The sequence below is a fragment of the Triturus cristatus genome, chromosome 6 (assembly GCF_964204655.1).
Source record: "Triturus cristatus chromosome 6, aTriCri1.1, whole genome shotgun sequence".
NCBI lineage: Eukaryota > Metazoa > Chordata > Amphibia > Caudata > Salamandridae > Triturus > Triturus cristatus.
In genome coordinates, this window is record NC_140589.1 from 761,296,542 (window position 1) to 761,319,602 (window position 23,061).

The following is a 23,061-nucleotide window of genomic DNA, read 5'->3' on the forward strand; positions in this document are numbered from 1 at the left end:
TGTGGCAGCCTGTCTGTATCCCAGGTCAATGCCAACAATGAGTGCCACTGGCCCCTACCTGCAACCACCTGCTCAAATTAAGTACTGTTCAGTGTATTAAATTGTGTATTCATGTACTTTTATATATATTTAATTATATACAACTCATTCATTTACCTTATTTATATATATTTAATCATATGCAGTTCATTCAGTTGGTTTTCTGCATAAACTCGAAGTTCACTGTTAGAGAATAATCATGAAATATGGATTTCATTCAATGTGAGGCCAGATTCAGTATGATTTCTTTACTATCGACTAATTAGTATCCAAGCATGAGAGTTAATTAGATAATAAGTAGCCCATAACACTAAAAGCTTCGCCATTGTTTAATTAGGAACCTCTTCGTTAAAGCAAAACAAAGCCTAAAGCTTCTAATTACATTCAGGGCCCATTGTTAGCTGAACAGTGCAGGACCAGCTTAAAAAAATCTCCTGGCTTAACCATTAGCTATCCCTTAATTGTCCATTCTTAAAAGCTGAACATTCTATTTGCAATCAGGGTCCATTGTTGGCACTGTCTTTCTGGCAACAACGTGTAAAATATATTTTATGGCAGAAGGGGGCTTTCTCTAAAAGCTGTTTTTCGTAACTACATAATTATATACTTTTCATAATTAATACTGTTTGACATACAATCAGACAGAATATTCAATTTTTTTCTGTGCTGCTTTCAGTAAACATTCCCTGTCGGGGGTGGGGTGGGGGTGGGGAGCATTTTTAAATAATGGTACCAAAATAAACATGTTAAAGAAAAATACGTAAATGGAAATGTGTTGTGTTCTTCTAGTGCCATCTATATTTCTCTTATAGTGTTTATATATGTAGATGTACAGAGTGTAATGTGATATATATTACTACTGTTGAATGTGGGAAGAGTCCATTACTCAATTCAATTTAATTCAAATAGACTTTATTCGGATTTCAAAAACCATCCATAAAAGCGCAAAACTGGATTAAAATACACAATTTGATACTACAATTTCGGGCCACAATTTATAATAAATAGCATATTAAATATAACTTACAAAAGCAACAATTAAAATACAATTATACTTTCTTACTAGACTATGCATAGAGCCACCATACATACAATATATAAGGGTATACAGAGATGTAACCACTGACTTTATAGAAGCAATGCAAATGCGATGCATTAAATTTGTGCAAGTTAGGCTTTAAAGTGCAGAATGCATATGTAAACAAATGCGATGCATTAAGTTTGTGCAAATTAAGCTTTAAAGTGCAAAATGCATATGTAAACAAAATTACTCAATTTTCAAAGACCTGCGTGAACGTACAATTGCATTGAGGAAGCCAATAACTCTAAAAATTAGTTCGTCTGATCCTAGCATTAAAAAGTGTCTAAAAGCATGGTTGTGGTCAATCAAATCATATTTCCTGCAATAAGGGATTAGGTAATGCTTTGTATATTTCCTGTAAAAACCACAGCCAAAAATAAAATGGAGCATACACTGGGTACTACCAAGATCACAAGGGCAATATAATTTTTCCAAGTTTTTAGTGTAGCCCAGTGGAAAGCAGATAAGATTTACAATGGTCCTGTCCCTGAATCTAAATAATAAAATCCTATTCCACCTGCCCAATTTTTTACATAAATAGGGCTGGGGTAACATCGGAGATTCAATATGTGGTTCCCGGATCATTAGGTAGTTTATTGTGGATTGTTTCAGTGAGTCCACTCTTTCCCTCTCATTGTAAAAATATTGATAGAGTGCCCTTCTCACCAGGTTTTTATGGGAGCGGTCAATCTGGTCGGGGTCTGTAAAGAGATGACCATAATTGACACTCACAAGGCTCCTTTCTACCGCATTTATCCATGGGATTAAACTCGAATTCTCACTTTTCAAACAATCCATAATGATCTCACGGGAAAGGGAAGCTGCTGGGTTTTGCCAAATCCTTAACCAAAATAGTGCAGGTCTGGCTCTTATAAAATCCTCAATATAATGCAATTTTAATTCATTGTGACATACGAAGGTCGATGCACTAATGACTCCCCCCAGGATCTTCCGACAGAATCTATTCTCTTCTCTCTGTAGTTCTGAGCAGTTCGAGAACCCCCAGACTTCTGCTCCATACGTTCCAGTTGGGAGGCATTGGGTCCGATAGATTTGTAATAAACTGGGAACAACATCAGCCTGACGGGGTTGATGAAGAGAGGTAACAGAATTAATGGATTTGGAGAGTTTATTCCTCCCCGTTGCGACGTGGGGTTGCCATGAACCGCTATTAGAGAATAGCAGGCCCAAATAAGGGAAAGTGCAAGTGCTTTTTAAAATGTTTTGTCCTATCGCAATCTTAGAGATTTTATAATTTTTAGGGCCGCAGGTCATTATAAAAGATTTACTAAAGTTAGTGCACAACCCTAAATCAGACATATAATTAACAAAACCCGAAATTAAAATACGCAGAGCATTCGGGGTGCGGCCCATAAGGACCGCATCATCTGCGTAGAGTAACGCCGGGATGGGTTTCTTGTTAATGATGGGGACATCCTTTGTCAGATCGCATAGAGAGTTAGTCAATTCATTGATATATAATATAAAAAGCAAGGGGGCCAAGACGCAGCCCTGTCTCACCCCCTTGCCAATTAAAATATCGTTTGAAACCTCGCCTTCGTTGTTTATTCGTACTCGGGCTTTCAAATTGCGATGGAGGTTGGCCAAAAAGTGGACTAAGGCTTCATCCAAACCATAATTTAAAAGAATGGACCATAAGCGGGAACGGTTTACAAAATCAAATGCTGAGCTTAAATCCATAAAACCAAAATATAAGGGGGATTGTTTGGCTCTTGTATATTTGGCCATTAGGAGATTACTCATGAGAGGGGAAGCCTCAAGCATGTCGTGATGCTTTTTCCCTCCCTTGACAATGGGTAATAGAATGTTATACTCTGGGCACCTGCATATATGGTTTATGCTGTGTCATTTTTTCATATGTATTTTCTTTAACAAATATATTTACCCAAAATCAGGATGTAAGGGTTTTACATTTGTGCAGCAAATTAATAAACTTGAATATGACGTGCACTGTAGTAATAAATGTGTGAATGTTCGTTTATTCGTACAGTTGCTCTAAATAATGCATGATTGGACTACATTATTTGAGCAAAGCTGTATACTATGATTAGGGCTCCCGGTTTTATGGTATTTATTTTTTTGACATTTCCGTCTGTATTTATCCATATTTATTTTTTTGCTAATTTTATCTGTATTTATCCATATTTATTTGGGGTTTTGTGGAAAAATTAAGCTGAAATTGGTATATTTCCACATTTATTTAACCAGTAAATATGCACTCATTCTTGAATGCCTACTAGGCTTCAATGTTGTAAACACCCACAGAAAATAAACCAATGCACTGATGAGAAAAATGCATATTTCAGTATCGACTTTGTGCATATCTACTGCTGTTAAAGCCTTTGTACTAAAATTCCTTTCTTTTTTAGCTTCCTTACATATCAATCCACACAGCAATTAGCCAGGCAGTCAAGGCAGACAGTATTTAGAATTACTCAAAAAGCAACCTAATTTCCATTTTTATTCACATTTAAAAATAATTACAGACAAGAAAATAAATGTTTTCTGTCTGTAATTATCTGTAAAAATCAGGAAGCCTTAATTGTGATGCAGTAATGACCGAATTGTTTGTAAATGCCACCAGAACTTTGAGGTTACTTGACCACAGAATACATACTGCCTGTTGTGCCATTTTATATTACATACTTATTTTTATGCAGTTTTTTAAGGAAAAAAATCTAATTGTCAAACAGATAAAAAAAAAAAAAAAGAATACATTAGTAGATTATAATATTTGGTTGCCTGCGATAGAAAGAAACAAAAATGTTTGTTCCTGTGGTGGGGTAGTTGCAGCTGCTCTCTGTCTGGTAACAATAACAATGGGCCATGGCAGCAATTAGACTGTTCCGATTTTCATGAGATGGGCAGTGCTTAATTTGAGCCGGTAGCTTCCGGTGCTTGCCAGCACTTAATTGTCAACACTGCACCTATGACAGTATGCCACATGGTGGCACTGCTCATCTAATTTAGAGATGAGCAGATTAACGGTTGTTTATGAATACAATTTACATTAAACATTACTAATACCTGGGCAGACTACAGGGGATTGGATTTAGAACCCACTCCAGAATAAGGCTTGCGGTATCTTCCTCTCTTGTCCGGGGGGGGCATGCAACACACGCGCGTTGGGTGGCATGGCGTCGATTGGACATGTTTCATGGCGAGAACAGTGCTGCAGATCCGATCATACCTGCTGATGTTGCTGGGCTGGTTGTGCGATGGGGTGCGGGGGGGGGGGGGGTTTGTTCAATTGGGCTTCATTTCATATGCATGGCCCTTCTGTATTCTTTCTTTGTTATTTTCTGGAAAAACGGTCAATGTCAGGATTTGGTTCATGGATGCTACGGATGCCTCTGGGGTACAGAGCTCCGCTGATTGTATATTTGACTGATAAAATTTGTTTACAAAAAAAAAAATTACTAATAACTGCCTCCCAGCCATTCCAATGGCTTTGGGGACCTGGAATAATCTGCACTGTCGCACTTGCAGGCGAGAGAGATGGTTAGTAGTTGTTTTTGCAGCGATGACGAGGGCAGTGGGTGGTGCAAGCTGCAGTGGCCTCCTGGTTAGAGCCCTGGCACTTAATATTTTACAAATTAAGCATTGGAGATGGGTGACTATTGATAGCATATATAGCAGACACCACCCACCTGGGTCTCTGAGTACTGATGAATGCTGATTAAACACGTAATAGTTAATACCAGCAGTGTATCTGGTAGTCATTCTTTAAATACAGTGCCATGCTTAAAAGCCTGTCTAACACAGTTTATCTAAAATTGTCAAGTGTTACATCTTCCCTCTGAAATAAATCTGTGTTTTGAAGCCACAGCTATTGGTGAAGTAAAAGCGGCCAGGTTTGAGACAGGGTGTATTTCTTGCTATTTTTGGTTTCGCTGCTTTAATCAGCAGAGTGCTCGCAGGCCGGCCGTCGCCTCTTCACGTGACCGAGAGCACCTTAATCCTAGGGTTGTGTCAGCCGTCCATTTGGCGGGATGGTGAACTGCGGGTTAAATGAAGGAATGGGCGCATTTGAAGTCACGCGCACTCTTAGATGATTCTGTGGCATAAAACCTGCCTATAAAAGACAGGAATCCCCGCGTTCTCTCCAGACAGCCGGAATTCCATGCTTCCCTCTGACACACCGTGGCCTTTCTGTGTTTCCTTGGAGAGGGGTGTTGGGGAGCGAACTAAACTAATGGACATGTCCAAAATGCTTCCTTTGACCCTTGTCGCCTTTCTGTGAGTGAGTGTCGCAGAACCCGGGGCCAAGAGGTCATGTCCTCTGCTGCGAGCTTTTTGTGGTACTTCCTGCTACGTCAGAGTCCTGTCACCATGTGTTCTCTGGTGCTCGTGCATGTCGCCTGCTTTTATAATAGGAAAAGCAGGACATAAAGTGCAAGAAATTCATATGTATTAAAAAAAACCACAAGCTCACATGTTTACACTTCACAGAGGACAGACAACGTGATTGCTCAGACATACGCGCCACGCCATTTGAACGTCGTAACAAACATTTTACTCGACCTCGTCGGATATCTTTGCTCGAATTACAATTTCTTGAAGACTTGTACCACAGTTTCAACGTGCACAGTACAGCGCCTCCATTTTAATCTGGGGCAGAATCAGTCCTGAGCGGCATTTTAACACGAGAGCCGTTTTATTTGTAAATATTATTTCGGACTTTTATTTTAACATCTTTTCTTATTGATTTTTGTAGTATATATATTTATGGATTTACATGGGTCAACCAATTTCCAGACCAACAAGGTATATGGAAACATTTCACATATTGATTTGAAGAATCATAATCTCTTATTGACGCCTATCATATTATACTGGTGGGTCAGTGCCAAGATCCTTTTTTAATGGCATCTGTGCAACCCGATTAAATAGAAGTGCTGACGTTCAGAGCACGTTTTATTGAACAACTGAAGATGCGCTTACTTCCCGTTACATTATCTGAAATTACTTCGGTTCCTCTTCCAACCCCTTGGTCGTACAAGCCCATGCCTTGTATTTTCAAGACGTGAAGATATGAGGATAAACCGCTTGGTACCTTTCGGGAAACCTGAAAATGGTTAACGAGCTGTAGATTATAGCAAGACAGACATCTGTACCTTACTGGACAAAGGAGAAACAGCAGCCCTCATCCTCCTCGACCCCTCAGCGGCGTTCGACACAGTCTCTCACCGCACCCTAATATGCAGACTCCATGACGCAGGGATCCAAGACAAGGCCCTCGACTGGATCCGCTCCTTCCGCTCCAGCAGAACGCAGTGGGTCAGACTCCCGACCCCCCCCCCCTTTCCTCTCGGACCCTACACCTACCACCTGCGGAGTCCCCCAGGGGTCCACCCTCAGCCCTACGCTCTTCAACGTCTACATGGCTTCGCTCGCCCCCATCGTCGGAACCTACGGACTCAACATTGTGTCATACGCAGACGACACCCAACTCAACCTCCGCCTATCCAACGAACCCAACACCGCCAGACACAACTTTCGAGAAGGCATGGAAGCCGTCGCCAAATGGATGAAAAACCGCTGCCTACAACTAAACGCCAACAAAACGGAAGTACTCCTCATGGGCCCAAACCCAGACGCCTGGAACGACACCTGGTGGCCCCCTGCCCTCGGAAGCCCGCCCACCCCCACGGACCACGCATGCAACCTGGGAATCATCCTGGACTCAGAGCTCAAAATGGACCGCCAGATCAACTCCGCCTCGTCCTCCTGCTTCCACACCCTCCGCCTCCTATGTAAGACCTTCAAATGGATCCCCCTCGAACACAGAAAGACCGTCACTCACGTCCTGGTCACCAGCAGGCTCGACTACGGCAATGCACTCTATGCCGGAATAAACAAAAACCTCACCGGCAAGCTACAGAACATCCAAAACGCCGCCGCAAGACTGGTCCTCAACCTGCCAAGACACTGCCACATCTCCCAGCACCTGTGCACACTCCACTGGCTCCCCATCGAAGCTAGAGTCACCTTCAAGATGCTAACCCACGCTCACAAGGCCCTCCACGACACCGGACCAGCATACCTGAATAGCCGACTCAAATTCCACACACCCAAAAGGACCCTACGATCAGCCCAGCTCTCCTACGCCGTGGTCCCCCGCACCAGAAAGACCAGATCGGGAGGCCTCTCCTTCTCCTTCCGCGCGGCCAGAGCCTGGAAGGACCTTCCGCTCCACCTCAGACAGATAACCTTGCTCCCCATCTTCGCAAGAAACCTCAAAACCTGGCTCTTCGACACCTCCCCTCCTTGATGGACTGGAACCTGCGAACCCCCACCCCCCCAGCGCCCTGAGACCCTTACGGATGAGTAGTCGCGCGTAACAAACACCTGATTTTGATTTGATTTGATTTGAGGCAGTGTGGAATCTTGAGAAGGATTTCTTCAGTTTTCAATAAGCTTTGAAACCAAAACGGTAGGGGAGCATTCAGAAGATCTCAGGGAGACACAGTTTATGCTCAGGGAAGTCACAATTTGTGCTCTTTAGCACGGGTAAGATGTTGCTGCCCAGATTAGGGGGAGGGTTATCCAGGAAGCAAAAAACTTTTTGGGAAATCCTTTATTGTCCACCAAAACCCTTGCCTGGCAGATTGGGAAAGTTGATTTCCCCAACACTTGCGATGAAACTAGGGGTGGGTGGAAAATTCTGCTCCGCCTGCAGAGTTTGCAGAGTTTTGCCCACTCCGCGCTACGCAAGTATTGCAGAGTTCTGGCAAAACCCCGCCAAGCGCTGTGTTGCGGAGGTTTTTCTCGTGCGCGGCTCACCAACGTTAAGTTGGCGAGTGAGAATTTGAATCCTCTAGTGCGATTTTCAGGTGCTAGAACGCCGTCCTGTGAGATTTTTTTAACGCAGGTGGTTGCGGCAGGTCGGGACTGTTGGCGTTGAGAAAACTGCAGCTTGAGTGGAAAATATACTCTAGCAGTATAAAAAAGCTGCGCCCTCTGGTGCACCATGTGGTCCTGTTTGCTCTGATTTTACAGCACGGAACAAGTTCCTGGCGCTAAAAATCAGCACGTGTACCGAATTCCACCCCCTTGCGCGACTCCACAGAATCTTGAGGAGTTTGTTTGTAACTGTGTGGAATTCAATGAGCTGCATTCACCCTTAGATGAGACACAGTGCATTCAGGGGGTAGGAAGTGCAGGTTGTCACACACACCCTGCCAATCTGAAGTGAGGCCTCCATTTGTTCTGTAACCATGAAGTCCTCTTAGATTACACCATCCAACAACCCCTTAAAAAGCATTTATGAACCAGACCCAGTGTTATTAATGTTACATCTTTCTTGTATAACACATCTGACAGCAGTCACCTTGCTTCTTGGCGCATAATACATGCCATAAGCGAAACAGCACTTGTTTGAATGTGAGATCACAGTTATGGGGGGGCGAATAATTATCTTTGAGGGGTTTTGTATACTCTCACTCTCTCTGGTGTCCACTTAAAAAAACTCTGCCTTTCTACTACGTAATCACCCACCCCAAACGTCAGTCACTCTGTAGCCTCGTTAGGTTGCAGTGACCTTTCAACACAGGCCTTGAGCGCTGCTATCTCAAGGGGAGAAAAAACCTTGGAAAGTCTTCATTCGGCTCGCAGATGTTTGCTTGTTTTGGCTTGAAAATTATAGTCCCGGTCCTAATAATTACAACAAATGCAGGATGGCATAATTTCCTTTTTTCCAGGATTTTCCTTCCTACAATTTTTTTTGCCTGACAATTGATACACGATTTACTGTTTGTATTTACTAGGTTCAGGTGATTATAGCGTAGCAAATTGTTATTAATGGCCATTTTCAATGCTGGAAGAGCTATATGACCACCTTTACAGCGAGAGAGTGTTCCATTGGTGGGTTCTCGGAGTGCAAAGGTCTTACACCGGCTGGTAGTACACTTGTGTTTTGGGGTAGCCCTGTGGTGGTGTGTTGCAGAGCAAGTGGGCGTGTTGAAGTGTGGACGACCAGCAGAGATAAAGGATGGCCTTGGATGACTCTCAAGAAAAGGTGATACATTTGTTGAAGGCCCTTTTTTCACAGAGAACCAGCTGTACTGTTACCCTAAAGAAGAGGCAGGGAAGGCATGCGGAAGGCCAAGTAGGGTACGAGTGGAAATGACCAATGATGAGCACCTTCTCAAAGGGGAGGCAGTTGTAGTTGGTCACTCCAGCGATGGGGCATTTGTATTGCACCGTCTTTCTCAAGACCAGATTCCTGATCACTGTTTTGACTGAGTAAATAAGCGGTGCGGACTGGCCATGCGGATATTGAGGAGCTGGAAGCTCCCAGGGTTGCTGTAATAAAAGAGGCTGTGAAGAGAACCCTCAGTTATAAGGCTAAGAGCAATGGGATAATAATATAGGGCCGTGGTTCTTAAACTTTTGACTTCCTTGGGCCCCCAGTGAATCACCACTGGAAGCTGGGGAACTCAGTCTTAACTATTTCTATGATTTGAACTTTAGAGAGTCAAATATACACAAACAAATATACACAAACACTTATACACCAAACAGAGACAAATTATGGAAACTGTTTAATTCACATACACGCGCACATAATTTTTTTTTTTATGGAAAAGTTGGAATTAAAAAAAATAATAATTCTAAAATACTAAGTGACATGCTAGACTGTATCATAATCACTTTGTTTTTTTCACTTTGAATGCCTGCTTTTTGTTGGTGCATACCATTGCTGCTTCATTTGAGGCAAACAGTAGTCCATACTAGATCTAGTTTGCTGTACTTGTGCTGCTCCCATAAATGAAGATATTGATGGCGACTTAATGTTTGCTTCTAATTTAAAACTTATTTATATATTAAGTATTTTAAAAATTTCAGTTCTTGATTTTCATTTTTTCTGTGTGTGTGTATATACTTCATTCATCTGCTGATATTTAATTTGTAAGCAGCCACGGAGCCCTAGAATCGGTGTCGCAGATCACAGGTCAAGAAACACTGATGTAGGAAGTTAAGGAGAGGGGGACAGGAGTATAGGGGTGTATTGTAGGCTGATGAACATGCAATGTTTATCTAGGCTGGTTTTGGTTGTGAGAAGGACGGGAGAAAATCACACATTTGAGTGTCAACTGCATAGAGTCGATTGGAGAGTTAATAGGAGATCATGTCACCAAGGGCAGTGGTGCAGAGCGAGAAGCTAAGGCGCCCCCTGGATGAAGCCTTTGTGGTGAGTGAACAATTAGAAGAGCACCAGGACAGTGACTGGGAAAGATCCATGGGCTACCACTCAAGTGCCCTGCTGTAGATGCCCGGGGGCGACAGTGCAGTCAAAGGTATAACTTGGTGCCCGACCAACCGTGTCAAAGGCAACAAAGTCTATGAAGACATTGGGATGAGGTTTTCTTATCCAAATGTCCCAGATTTTTAGTGTAAGTAAATTCCTTTGAATTACATGTCTTACATACATGTCGGTTTGTGAACTAACAACAGGCAAACAGTTTACGTCCTACCATAACTGTTATGTGTATCCTTCTAAAGGAAGGAGACAATGGCACGTGGAAGGTGTAAACCTATTCTGTACCTCAGCTTCCCAATTGTGGGTCCTTTCTGTTGAGCCCTGGTGCCACTGTCGTGCTTCTGCGCCTATTGACGTTATTCCTCATTAATACTGTTGTTAGGGATAGTTGTAGCATAACCTGTAGTAGTAAAAATACAGTGAGGTTAGAAGCTTCCCTAGCTGTACACGTATTGATGCCGGTAATAAGAGTACTAGTCATAGCAATGCTTACAATAGCCCTGCTAGAAGAAGTAATAGTTCTAGTAACATCCGTTTAGATACTTTTTGTACTCGTATTAATACTTTTTTTAGCAGCTGTAATAATTGAATTATGTCTCATGGCAGTAGAATTGGAAGTGCTAGATCAGTAGGAACAGCAGAAAATGTAGCTGTAGCAGTTCTCCCTGTCGCACAGATTGCAACTCACTCCTACAAGATAGAGCACACTCTAGGACATCAATACAACCATGCTAGTAAATATCGCCAGGGTGGAAGTTTGCCACCACGTACATCCCAGCTATGACACAGATGAGTCGATAAAAGCTTCCCTTGTCGTGTGTTCCCCATCAGTATATCTGTTGGATATCAGTGTGTTGTGCAGTTTTCCTTCTGTCCCTTGTGAATAAGTCAGGAAACACACACGCGCAACCATGCCCCATGCACGAATTTCTGAATTTAATGCTGATATTACGTTATTGTTCTTGCTAGCCCAGTGCTTAATTTGTGCCAGTCTTTGCTGGTGTTTGGCATCAGCACTTGTTTGTAAACACTGGTACTTTTATATGTGACAGTACAGCTCCTGGTGGCCAAGTCTGTTTTTGAGCAGAGCTCATGAGAAAAGTGTTCATTGTACTTTCAAAAAGAAATAAACAACCTGGTCCAGGCCATTCCTAAACTTTGAGATGACCTGGAATAGTCCAAAATGTCACACTTGTTTTATTTGATGCTTAATGTTTGGCAGTACTGGTTGCAACCATGGTGGCCTCCTGAGAAATACCGCGGGCCCTGGCGTTTACACTTTTACAAATTAAACACTCTGTTAGCCCTATTACTTGCCATTTTGTTTGTTTGTTGTGGTTCGTAGCAGAGCCTTGCGAAGCAGAAACTACTGTTGAGCTCATTGTACAAATGTTATTGGTTTACGCGTTTTCAATTTAGATATATTGTCTAAGGCATGCTGTAGCGTGTCAACCTCATTCCTAAATCTTTGAATTAAAAAAGGGTGTATAGAGCATGCGATTACCTTTACTTAAAGGTGAAAAAAAGTTTGCGTTTCGTTGTTGTTTTTAATTGTTATGGTTTGTTAAACACCGTTTTCATTGCAAAATATAATATTTTAAATGAAGGCTGCCATGCTCTTTACAAAGAGCAGCTTTTCGATGTCCCATTTCCTATACCAAATAAAAAAAAATAAAAAAAAGTATTGCTGCCAAAAAACTTGGTAAGCATGCTCAATTACTTCTCCTGGAGCCCCCGCCTTTAAACTAGAGTGATTCAGCAGTTCTCTGGAGGTACCACAAAAACGTGGACACCCTATCTCTGACCATCCTTATGACCGACCCTATGACCATGGCTTTAGTGGGATAAAAAACTGGAGGGCCTCAAAAGAGCCTGGCCTACATAGTTAAATTTGCGGCTTAAACATGTAAGTTAAACATCTGTGCTTGCAATAATGTGTTGCCTTACTGTTATTTTGTTTCTGTTATTATATATATATATATGTATATCAGACTTAACACATAAAACAAGCCAGGACTATTGGCTCTGTCAGTGGATGTTAGCTGCATAAGATACAGGAGTCCATCATAGTATAGAGAGACATGGACACTGTGACGTCGTCTCTGGTTTTTGCCCGAAGTGGTAAATTGCGGCTGGAAGTAGGGGCATGTGAGGCAGTTTTCCTGACATCTAGATTGCAAAATACCCTTGACCTCGCTCCTAATCGGCCCCTCACTCATTGTGAGCAACGAAATCCAGGAAACAACCATCACCCGCCCTGGCCGAACATTGTGCTGCATTGTGGGAGATGCAGTTTTCCTCCGCAAGCTGCATGGGTGGTGCCAGAGCGTATGGTGGTCAGGTTTGCTCACTTCATCAGATGGAGAGGCAGGACTATTTAAAGACACTCAAGCAGTCTACAGCAATTTTAACATTTGGCATTTGATAAAGGTATTTTTCTGAAACGCGTCATGTCACAGATATAATTAAAGCTGCCTTACCGTGCTCCGCTGTGTCCCTCATCTTTTCGTCAAAGGAGAAGACTTTTGTTCATATATATATAATACAACAGACTTAACACATAAAACAAGCCAGGACTATTGACTCTCAGTGGTTGTTAGCTGCATAAGATACATGAGTAACAGCAAACACTTTGTTGTAAATGATATTGAAAATGCTTCAATCCTGAAATTATGAGACCATAAAAAAATTATAACGCTCCATTAAGAAAGTTAAACACTTTGTAAAATGTTCACTCTTATTCATAGTGGGCTTTAAAAAATGTCTAGAAGTTGCTAATATGGGAAAGCAGCAGCTTTATCCGTATTCAGCAGATAATAACTGTATAGGTGTTACGTTTAGAACCTTAGCTCTGTCCACCCCCCTTCTTCCCAGGGGGCATGTGCTTTCAGACCACTATGAAGTGATCATATCCAGGACCACTGGAATTTTAGGCGATTGTGCGGGCATGTAGATTTTCGCATAGTTGTTGATGTGCCGCATCTACCACATTATCCATCATGTGCTGCATAAACTGCAGATTTTAACAAAAAAAGTTAGTTTCTAGCTCAAATGGTTCAAAAGTTAGTAAAAATGCAGCAACACCTGTTGCTGCGCAGTGGAAGGCCCTTGACAAAGGTTGACTGCTCGCTTTCTGTAGCTTAATGCTATATTTGAGTTTTAAACTGGTACTAATGAGGTACAACTAATGCCCAGACAGTGTTAACAAGTTTAAAAATGACTAAATAATGAAGTAATACAATTACAAAATGTTCCGCATAATGCCACATAATTTGGGGGTTTCTTGCCGCATAATTTACTCAAGTCTGCCTCACAGTTTGCTTCTCCACTGCCGCATAATTCCAGTGGCCTTGATCATATCTTCTAATTATCTCGTGATCATGGCAAAGGAGTCTCTTCAAAGTTACTTCAGAGGCTGGTGGTGGGTGGTACTGCTGCTGAGTTGCCGATTTTTTTTTTTTTTTTTTACACTGAGGAGGAGGGCAACAATGGAGAACCCGATAAGGGCCCATCTCAGCACGTGGTTTTTGGAGCTGGCTGCGTTGAGCACTGACAGGACCCAGCCCACTTAAAGGCCTGCCTATGACAACATGCCATGCTGCCTTCAAAAAGACCTCAAAGATTTTCCCTTCTCATTGAAAGGCACTTTGATTAAATTCCTTTTGCTCCCACTCATTCCTGAATGGTTTTTTTAATTTTCTTAATTGGGGTCTTGCACTGATTGTTTGGGTACTGCACCCAGGCACAGGTTTACTCCCACTTAACCTCGATGCGAGGTTTAGCTTTAATGCACTCCTGTTCTCCATCTCTGTTTTATTGATTTTAAAGCAGCATTTGACAGCATAGAACGAGGCCTACTGTGGTGTAAATTAAAGAATCAATATTACGTGCCATAATTCAATTGTATTCCGGAACTTGGATAAGAGTAAAAATTGCAGATGGTACCAGAATTATAAGGGCAGGACACACGGAGATAGGGCTCAAGCAAGGCTGCGTACTAGCCCCCCATCTATTTAATCTCTTTATGGCAGACCTCTCAATAAGACTAAATGGGACAAATCCTCATCCACCACATTTGGGCCCTTTACTGATAACACATCTTTGCTACGCCGATGATATAGTTTTACTCAGCCTGACACGAGTTGGCTTACAAAGATCATTAAACCAGCTAGCAATATTTGCAAATGACAACGCCTTGGAAATTAATACAAGGAAAACAAAAACAATGACTATTGCAAAGCGGTCAGGGCGCAAATTTCCTGTCAGACTGGGAGAAATAACATTAGGGGTAGTTGATAACTATAAATATCTAGGGCTGTACATTGATGATCGTTTAAACTTCCCAAAACATAAACACTATCTGGAAACAAAAGGTAATGGCTTAATCTTAGCATGTTGTGCCCTCTCAAAAAAGCTAAAGGGTCCATCCCTAAAGCCATTGTTAGATGTAATGACTGCCAAATTGATGCCGACAGTAGAGTTCGCAAGCATCGTTCTACATGCAACAGATGCTAAACTGTTGGACACGATACAACTGAAAGCACACAAAAGGGTTTTTAACCTACCTCAGAACGCGTCTCCAGCGCAGTTGCAATTGGAATTTGGCCTTATTCATCAAGGGATTGGGAGAACCTATGCGTATGCCAAAAGCTGGTTTAAAATCTGGTTAAATCGAGAGAATGACCTACACGATGCCTTATGGCGGGCTCAAGAACAAGATCAGCACTCTAGTTATGGAAAGTTTTTTGAACTGGCCTTGGAAGAAACAAAGTCTAAAGATCTTTGGGCACAGTCCCCCTCCTTTCCTGTTTTTCGTAAAGTGATAAATAAAATGGTGAAATTCCATTCATTATTAGAGGAAACAAATAAGTTTGCAAAGAGGTCTCATGCCTGGATGGTATTGCAGTCCTACACAAAATTACAACCGGCTGAATATCTGAATACAACATATTCATATTACTTAAAACAGAAACTCATGACCACCAGGTTTGGGTACTTACCAAGTTTAGCGGATCAGCCGAAATGAGATATAATGGGCCTACAATATTTACACTATGTGGCACAGAGAAGAAAGATTTAATTCATCTTATCTGTAAATGTCCATGTTTAAAATCGACTCGGGCGTGTTTTTTTTTGGATTAGGTCTTGTAGATCCGCAATAATAAAGGGCTTGGACTCAACGGATCCCCTTTTAAATTGTACGGTGATGACATTTTTGATACGGTACGAACAGATAAATAATGAAAATGGACATAAAACTCACAGTGCCATTGATTGAGTAGTGTTTGTACCCGCCGTTAGGAACATACAAGAAGTGGTAGCAGGAGTTGCGTTGTTGACTCCAATATTGGGACTGAAATAAGTGGTGATGGAGATTCAGTTTTTCGACAAATATAAAATGGTCATGTATTTTGGTTTTAATATGTTACGTAGGGTTTTTAAAGGATTCTATGTCTAGTGTTCATTTAGAAAGTCAGTAACACTGTATATTTCCTTATCAAATCCCCTTTTAACAATCTTTTTATGAAATCATTTGGTATAAAAAAAATAATAATAAAGAAAATGTTTTTAAGAGATAGAGGGTTTAAGAATGTTTGATGTTGTATGGTTTTTATTAACTGAAACAATAAAGATTTTCATTCATTAATTAATTTCACTCCTGCTGGCATTGTTTGGTAACTCTCCGATGCCCCCTGGCCGTGTACTCGCTGTATAAAATCACAAAAATAAATACATAAATCCAAATAACAAGCACTGCCTTGTTTACTGCACGAGTTGATGGAGAGCTGCCCCAGCCCACTCCCTCCCCGTCGCTCCAGATTGTGTGGGTCTGATGCCAATTGTTATCGGGCCTCCTGAAGGTGTGTGCCAGCAACGCAGATAAAGTCAAGGACTTTTAACTATAATGTCGAGAGCAAGTCATTTGTTCAGGTGACGCCTTAGTGAACAGAAAGGTAAGTTGTACAGCGTGTTTAATCTTTTCTACTAACTGTTTTGGGTGCAGGCCAGGTAACACGTATCCACTTTGTGGGCCTAGAGGCATCCCGTCATTCACTAATCATCCTATTATGCCACGAGGTAAAAACGTCTCCAGTTATCCTTTCTGTCCCCCGGACTAAGGTTTTATTTCATTTTTTACATTTCTTTATCAGTGAGGCTCTGCATCTGAAGACGGCGTCCATTCAGCCCCATTGGTTTACCAATAGCAGGTCGGTTTTCATCAGTTTCTCCATTTCTGCCTTGTGTCCATTTTGTAAAGTCTGGGAGTTTTCATTGGTACGTTATTGGGTTCTACTGAACAAGTTGCTTCAACGCCTTGTCCAGGGACAGTAAGCTAAATGGGCAGGCCAGTATAGTAAATAGATCAGTTTTTCCCTGATGTCTCTTTTTGCCGAGTCATTATTCGATGCAGTTTTTCCACGCTTCAGGTAGATTGAAAAAGTAATCCCCAGGAATGACCCCTAGGTGGCGCAAATACGATTCTAGAGTGGAGTCATAGCAAATCCATAGGACACTTCTCCATGAATGCTCACATCACATGACGTAATTTCGCACCTTAAATCTAGCGATCCACAGAGGCCAGCATAAGAGACCGAGCTAGCTAGGCAGGTTATTAATCGGGAGAACCATTAACTAAAGCAACTTCCTCCAACTCGCGAGGGAGGAGGGACAGCAATGATTTGACTCCGAGTGTCCATCAGAAATGTCTTTGGCAAAAGTTAGTAACGGACACATCTGATCGATTCCTCATCGAATTCTCATGAGTCTGAAAAACAGTGCATCTTGAAAAGCCTATACAGACAGTACACATTTGCTGGACTACTGAGGATATGAATGAAAGCCCAGTTAGCTGCTTGGCAGTGGGTGCTAGGATAATTTTTTAGCGTGTGGGTACTGGCCAGTAACGTCACCTCACTAAAGGTATAATGGGTATGTCACAGCCTGTACTACAAAACCCCAAAAATGCTGCCATTTGAAGGTCACGTTTATTGTTCGCTCTCCATCTAAATGTATTAAGATTTTGTGGGGTACGCAGCACTTTCTGCTCCTCTAGTTCCAGCGCCACTGCTGTGTAGAGAAGCACAGATAAGGTTAATGCCTGCCTCCCTGGAGTAATGATTGTCGCTGCTTTGAATTAATTCTTTCTGCTAGCTCCTAGTGTAGCTTGACCCCTAGGACTTTTCGTGATGTGTTTTTGTCTGTGTCATGGGGCAGGCAGTGGTTTCCTCTTTTACCAGTAAATTTGCCTAACCAGGTTAGTTCTGTGTACACTTCTGTCTAAGACTTTGTATTCGCAGTACAGGTGAATATGGTGTGCGTGGTTTCTCCTAGGCAAGGGGGAGATAATGAGATGGAAAAAAACTTTCCTCTTGGAGCAAAGATTTGGATTTCAAACGTCCTAAATGTATCTAGTGTATTGTATCTTGTTGGGTGTGCGTTTTGTCAACTTACCTAAATTGTTGCTTCATCAGAAACATCTTGTAAGATTTCTTGATCTCAGACAAACTGAAAGGATGGAGTCGAGGAGAGTGTTTTCTAAATCTATTAAAAAGGACGAGTTTAAGTAATTAGGTCTTGCAGCAGTGTAGGCTTTGGTCAGATATTATTTTGAGTTGACTTTTCTGAAACCAACATCTAGGCTGTGGTCTGTAGATGCCCCTGAGGATGAGGCTGATGGTCAGTCAGTTTCATGGTTTGCCTGCTTTTGGTTGAGCAAAGTTATTAGGAGTAGGGATGTTGAGGAAAGTTACTTGAACTGAATGGAACCCGACTAAGACAGTCGGAATGGAAATGTGGTTGGAGGAAATTAGCCAGCAGGCCCTGAACGACTCTTTTATAAGAAAAAGAACTCGCAAAATGTATTTTCAGTACATTGGTCCAGCCTTTCTGAAATTCTTCGGACTCTATTAGCAGTCATGTGGTAGATGTTGCATGATCTGTGTGCCTCACCTACCATTCTTTGGATTTAGATTCATACTTTCTCACCCATAGTACCGCTGCTTGTCTTGCTGTGTATAAAAAAAAAGTGATTATTTTACATTTTTCATATTTCCCGATTAAAATATAATCCTAGTGTTTCAGTGTATACTACTGACTTTCCTATTCATTGAATTCCTGAAACTATTCCCTCTCACCCCCGGTTTTGTCCATGGAAATCTGTTTTTGTCTTTCTCTGGCGTTTGAACGTAGAGCAGCGGCATTAATTCACACTTAGAATGAACGTCATCGGTGCACTTCTAGGGTACTTGTCCCAAACTGGAGAAGGCTGATCATGCATACTGCACCTCTTTCTTTCACGGTCGTACCTTTTAGAGAGTTTTGTCCATGGGAAATTTTAAGCCAAGAGGCCTGAATGAGAAATGAGCATCTATAATGCAGGTTATTAAACCCCCACAAACAAGCATTAGAGATTAATCTGAGGCTATTCATCATGAAAATGGCCCCTTAATTGTCTTTTGTCAGTCAGCCAGGGCCAGGCCTTCCGGACCTGACTACAGGAGGAAAAAGAGTAGTAGAAGGTATCAGTTCTTTAACAAGCATTGGCAAAACCAATCGGTCTCGCCTTTGGGACTTATTGTTTTATAACTTTTAGCATCCCTGATAATAAAAAAAAAATATACGTTTTTGATGCTGCCGACTGATTTTGGTAGATGTAGTGTTTGGTTTCCAGGAATATTACACACCTTTTCCAGGAATAAAATACCTGGAAGAAAGAGTACGCTAATTACGTGGATCTGTTCTGAAGAGGGACAGTTTGCAGTCTGAACCAAACCTGCAACAGTGGCTGCATCTAGAAGCCACACCGTCTGGGTGTTTCATGTATTTGTGTTTTTCTAGAGTAATCATACCTGACCAGAAAGGTATGACTGTGTATGAAGTTTATATGTTCATGGACAACCATTTAATAACGGACAGACTCCCTTGTTGAAGGCCCTTGGCAAAAGTGTGTTGTGCATTGGGTCGCCCTATTGTTGATGTTCGTGCATATGGCTTAAGGTCACATGTTTAAAGGAGAAGGCCCTATTGTAAAAAAAACAAATGCAAACGCATGGAAAGCGCTTCCTTTTCTGACCTGGATGCCTCACCAGATTCTACCTGGAGAGGGCAATGTAGTTTCATCAGTTGCAACAGTAACGATGAAGACCATCTTCCCTTAAGAACTGAAGAAATTGTTAGCTTAGACCTGTACATGAAAGTAGTTGGTGAGAGACATTTGTGTATATAAAATAATCTGTGTATACATACATTGCTCATATTGTTGCTTCCCTGCTACCCCCGGACCACAAAGGTAAAAAAAAATTCTGGGGAGACAGTTCACTTGTATTTCCTATCGGCATGACAGACCTTCCCCACTGCATTCTTAATACCGGTAACAAAGGACGGACTCTGGCAATTTTGAAAGCCAAGAGATGTTTCTTTGACCGTTGAACTGTCCAGGATGCCGCTAAACAGTTCCTGATCTGAATGGTATGTGTACTGAAATGTACAAGCCCCCGGTGTGTACATCCCAAGCCACTTACAGAGATGGTCACGGAACAATGAAACCAATGCAAGGTGTGGTAGGCAGAGCATGCACTGCTGCTTGGCAAAGGTGCCACACATGTCCCGCTGAAAACTGCATGAAGGGAGTGAGTGCTCTGTCCACTAAAGCCAGCTTTGAATGAACAGCACATGATGGACGATATTGAATGAATGGTACTATCCATTGGCTCTCGGGTCTACAAACAATTGAGTAGAGCTACTGCCTTGTCTCTTATTGTATTGTAATTGTATTTATATAACGCTTACTACCCCGATGAGGCCTCAAAGCGCTTTTCTGCGAGTAACATGCTACTGCGGAACCCATAAAGGATTAGTGGTGGATTAGTATATGAGCTACTCCCGTGAGTGAAGGCACTAGTCTGATGCTCAAGGGAAGTCATAGCCGTGCTTATGGCTTGTCTGGTATGTACACGGTGATGAATGCTGTTAGGCATGCTCTTGTAGGAACGGTGTTAAAACTCAGTGAGCCTGGGCTCAGTGAATGGTGCCACTCAAGTACCGCCCTGCCCAAAACTCTTTGCATGAATGGTGCAGTGGAAACGAAATCTCGGAAGTGAATAAATAGTAGAATGAATATGGTTACTCACATTGAAAAGATTGATGCTATACCATAGACTCGTTGAGACTAAACCATGGATGAACGGTGCCATGGGAAGAGGCACAGCAAAGGCTGTAGATATCAAATAATCTACAACAGTGAGTGGTGGTCTGCAGCGTGCCCCTTGAAAAGAAAAAAAGCAGGAAAGTGTTTAAAAAAAAAAAAAAAATGTGCGGGGAAAGCAACATCGAGATGTGGCGTGGAAAGTAGCACGGGGACCAAAGCGCATCTAAGACGATGCTCATCTTTGCACCCTTAACGTTGTTTCTCACAGTACAGGCACTGGTAAAGCTTGGGTACCGTGAGCTGAACACAGTGGCGTAAGGAGGGGGTGCGGGGCGCCCCGGGTGACATCACTGAAGGAGGTGGCAAAATGGCAAAAATATGTGTTTTAAACACATATTTTTGCCATTTTGTCAAGCCGGGGGTGACACGAAATCTTCCGCACCTGGTACCACCTGACCTCGCTATGCCACTGGCTGAACAAAGCTACCAAATATCCCCCGAGGCCCTGGCTGTGGCAGCAGCGTTTCAGGTGGTGCTATGTACAGTACTAAAAGGAAGCACATGTGTGGTGCAGGCTCGAAAGTACACGGACATGCACACGGGCTGCGTTCTCATTCTGCTAGCCATTTCCACCCGCCACCATAGTCGGTTTTTCCCCAGCCCGTACTTCTTCATAGTAGCAGACACCCATCACAGCGGCAGGCCATGGCAAAACTGAAAGTCGATCGAGCTTTCGTAGCAGCGTGTATTACCAGAATAGTATTTCTTAAAGCGGAAGAGCCATGCGAGTTGTGTCCCATGGCCTGAGAGACCATGTTTCTGAGCTGAGAGACGACAGGCAGAGGGGAGCAGGCGCTGGCTCCTGGAGGTGCTTCATCGTAGGCACAGGTTGGACCGGCTGTTGGAGCAGTAAGAGCTGCCTGTGATGGGGATGAAGTGGCTGCAAACACTGTGCAGAGAGAATCCTTGGAAAGAATCAACACATGGAGGGAGAGGGGAGTGGGTGCGGAAACAACACGGTGCTTGCGATAGAAGCAAACGGACAAGAGAGGGAAACACGAAGCACCGTGGAGGAGGCAGGGTCCAACACAAGGGAGACCGCTGGGAAATAATAAATGCACTCTTATGAAGTGCTTAATACGTTAAATAAAATAAAGTGACAGGGTGGGAGGTTTTGAGAAGAAACCGGGACAGGGGAAGAAATAGAGGGGGTTGGCGATAAGTTAAATACAGAAAAAAGAGCCAAGACGTGGCCAGCGTTGACTGTGTCATAGTTCACAAATAGTACCTGGATTCCAGCATGAGCAGCAGATGGCCAGCGGAGGGGCACAGCGGAGGGCACTTACCAAAGATAATGAATCTGTACTTGGTCCGTGCACCACGGCAAGAAAACAAAGTGATGCATGGCAGGCGCTGCCCAATGAGAAGGCAGCAAAGAAGAGAACATTGATGCCAATGAATGGTAAGCTGTAAGCAATACACATTCCCATGATTGAATATAAGTCTCATAAGAGAGATTGCATGCGCTAGCGCGTGCTCTCGCAGGCTCGACATGAGCCAACAATATGAATCAAATGTTCCTTCTTATATTATAAATCTCAGAGGAGCGAAACTCTTAAGACAGGCAGAGTCTTGTGTTTTTACCAGCAGTTGTTAAGCCATAAGAGAACAAAAAACATTCATGCAGTGCCCTTACCACTTCTTTGTTTGTGCTTAAGCACCCTTCCTCATCTCACATACTGTCAGTAAATGTAGGCTCATTGTGGCATATTGACACTCAAAACTCTCCATTTCTCCTCTACGAGATGTGGCTGTTTATTTGTGTGGGGTTTGAACAGGTATGAAGAGTGCATTCCCCTGCTCGGTGTTGGCCTTTCTAGAGTTCTGAAAAATGCGAAATGTCAAGTACATGGATGCCGCCTCTTTAAATGGGTTTGCACCCAAGTACCAATGAGGCACTTAGTCCGTTGTCTGCCTTGTGGTCAGAGGCACCTTTGTCTTCTGCTTTTGGGTGTAGTATCTGATTCCTCCCGTCTTTTTTGTATTTCTTTACGCCCCTGTTTTTTCAAAGCACTCTGCATCAGCAGTGAGATGGGATATCCTTTGGCACTACAACAGTTGCAACATTAGTGAATCTCGATTGATTTCCATCTTATTACTACTGGCCTTCCCAGAACAGGGCTTCCTGTGGCTAAAGGTAAACTATATTCCCAGAGAGAGGGATTTCCTGCCAAGTAATACCCAGCTTGGACTAAGCGATGGAGCAAGATGAAGTCGAAGTAGCCTCGGCTTACAACCAGCCAGTGATGTAAAGGGGAAGTTGGTCCAGTTGTCATTGGTGCCTGTAATCTACATTAAGTCAAACATTTAGAGCCTTTTTTTAAAACATATCTTTATTGGCATTTTATATTGTATATTGCAATAAAATGATCTTAACAATTTACAGTATCAGATTCAACCAGATCTTGACATTGTTACAAATGGAGGAAGTGACAACATTGAGGGCAC

At 42.5% G+C, this 23,061-nt stretch overlaps 1 protein-coding gene across 1 annotated transcript in view; it reads left to right on the forward strand.

Moving 5' to 3' along the window:
- CEP85L (centrosomal protein 85L) overlaps positions 1–23,061 on the forward strand; it is a 464,377-nt gene that overhangs the window by 173,967 nt on the left and 267,349 nt on the right. The gene's annotated exons all lie outside the window — the stretch shown is intronic.